Genomic DNA, 2,445 nt, shown 5'->3' with positions numbered 1-2,445 from the left:
TTCTTCGTTGTATCTAGCCTTCCGACCGGCTACTTGTTTCCACAATAGGTGTTCACTTAAACGCGAAAATGTACATACATCTGAAATAGTGAAGTAGTTTTCGCAAGGCTGTTCTGATACGCTACAAGATGGCATGTACTCGTAGTTCCATTTACAACAATCGTAGCTGAGCGCATAACTGTGTCGTATTGACTAGGGACACGAGGAAATCCGTTTTATCTTAGTAGCGTGGCAACGGCCTTGCCCCAGTGGATACACCGGTTCCTGTGAGATCACCGAAGTTAAGCGCTGTCGGACGTGGTCGGCACTTGGATGGGTGACCATCCAGGCCGCCATGCGCTGTTGCCTTTTTTCGGGGTGCACTCAGGCTCGTGATGCCAACTGAGGAGCTACTCGACCGAATAGTAGCGGCTTCGGTCAAGAATACCATCATAACGACCAGGAGAGCGGTGTGCTGACCCCACGCCCGTCCTATCCGCATCCTCCTCTGAGGATGACACGGCGGTCGGATGGTCCCGGTAGGCCACTCGTGGCCTGACGACGGAGTGCCTAGTAGCGTAGGTCTGCCTTCAACCTGTCGGACCTTGCGGTGTATCACAGCTGGCACGGTAGCTCAGCGTGTTCGGTCAGGGGACTGGGCACCCTCAGTTATCAAGAAACGGAGTGAAGTTCCCTCCTTGAAATCTGAGAATGAAAAATCTGTAGACGAAAAATGACGATGAAACAGATAGAAACAAAAGAGGAAAAAAAACGGTAATTGGAAAAGGCGAGGCCGCCGGGTCGAATCCCGGCCGGGCCACAGGTAATGTTCTGTGTTCTTTGAATCTAAGCTGCGCCTCTCAACGATATGAGGAGTGGCTAGGAACGTCATTCGGCTTCCACGCGAGGCCTACGAGAAAGACAGGCCGCGGAACGAAGGTAGTCCTGCGCTCGCTCACTCAAATCAGCACACTACGTTTCTGCACCTGTTAACTCGTAACTAGGCGTGTCCCCACAAACTAAAACTGAATCTTCTACTGGAATCCGCTATTATGGAATCTTACTGTAATTAGTCCTATAATGATTGGAAGTCCATGGGCCTGCTTGTAATTTGTTAGTGCTATACCGGCGTACAATAAAATAAAATCATGCTAAAATGATTATCAGTTGCATACGGCACCACTTCCAGCATGTAATGAGTACTGTTAAGCAGAAGAGATTAAATGCTATAAACAAGCCGTTATACCATTTATATCGAGTACTGATCTTAAATTAAGTTTTGCTGTAGTACTGTTAATCAGTAAGACTTCATAACAGCAGATTCCAGTGGAAGATGCAATTATAGTTAGTACTTACACGCCCAGCTACGAGTTAACAGGTTTAGAAACGCATTTTGTCTGCTGATTTGAGCGAGTTCCGGACTACCTTTGTGACGTACGCGCCGCGGCCTGTCTTTCTCGTGGGCCTCGGCTTCCACGTTAAAGCGTACGTCCCCTTTCCCCGGTTGGATAATTGGGGTAGCTTAGGAACATGCAAGTCACCGAACTGGTGACCAGTAAAAATTTTATAAGAAGGTTATGTATCGGTCACGTAATACTTTTTTATTACTAGTTTCGGTTTTCCGGTGATCAGATCTCAAAATGAGAAAATATTAACAAATACATATCAATAAATTTATCATACAAAAATCGTCATTAAATGTGCAAGTAAAATGAACATATTGTCTACAAATTTAGGAGTGACACACAGGCGCGTAGTCAGTACATACAAGAACAAAAGCAAGGGGTGCATATTTATAGATGTCCGCCCCCGGTAGCTGAGTGGTCAGCGCGACAGACTGTCAATCGTAAGGGCCCGGGTTCGCTTGCCGGCTGGATCGGAGATTTTTCTCCGCTCAGGGAGTGGGTGTTGTGTTGTCCTAATCATCATTTCATGCTCATCGACGCGCAAGTCGCCGCAGTGGCGTCAAATCGAAAGACTTGCACCAGGCGAGCGGTCTACCCGACGGGAGGCCCTCGTCACACGACATTATTATTACATTTATAGATCAAATAAAGTTTTCAATGATGAGCGCTAGTAGCGCTATATCAGAAGATCTAGGACGGAACACCTTTCATACATTTCTAGAAAGTCGCATAAAATGTATCTTTAAAAGCAAATATTACATTTAAATAATACGAAAGCTGTAGATCAGCTCGCTGCACGCATTATAAAAGAACGTAATACAGGCTATTATTTAAGATAGAATCTAAATGCATAAAAACAATTTAAAATGTTCTTGATGATTTTATCTCTAAAGTTGAATCATAAAGGCATTACACGAAAAGCAGTATATCGCATCATAGCTGCCACACAAACCATTCATCAATTCTAATAAAATAGTATGCAACCAAGACACTAAGTTTTATAATATTGCCTAATACAAAGATCTGTGGAATCATCAGGAGGTACAAATGGCCTAATTTC

At 44.6% G+C, this 2,445-nt stretch overlaps 1 pseudogene; it reads left to right on the top strand.

The window, feature by feature from the left end:
- The first annotated feature begins 230 nt into the window (after window positions 1–230).
- On the top strand, window positions 231–348 carry LOC126095935 (5S ribosomal RNA; annotated as a pseudogene).
- The last annotated feature ends 2,097 nt before the right edge of the window (window positions 349–2,445 follow it).

This window comes from Schistocerca cancellata, chromosome 8, assembly GCF_023864275.1.
Source record: "Schistocerca cancellata isolate TAMUIC-IGC-003103 chromosome 8, iqSchCanc2.1, whole genome shotgun sequence".
NCBI lineage: Eukaryota > Metazoa > Arthropoda > Insecta > Orthoptera > Acrididae > Schistocerca > Schistocerca cancellata.
Note: the sequence above shows the minus strand (reverse complement) of the source record. Positions and strands in the feature narration are given on the sequence as shown.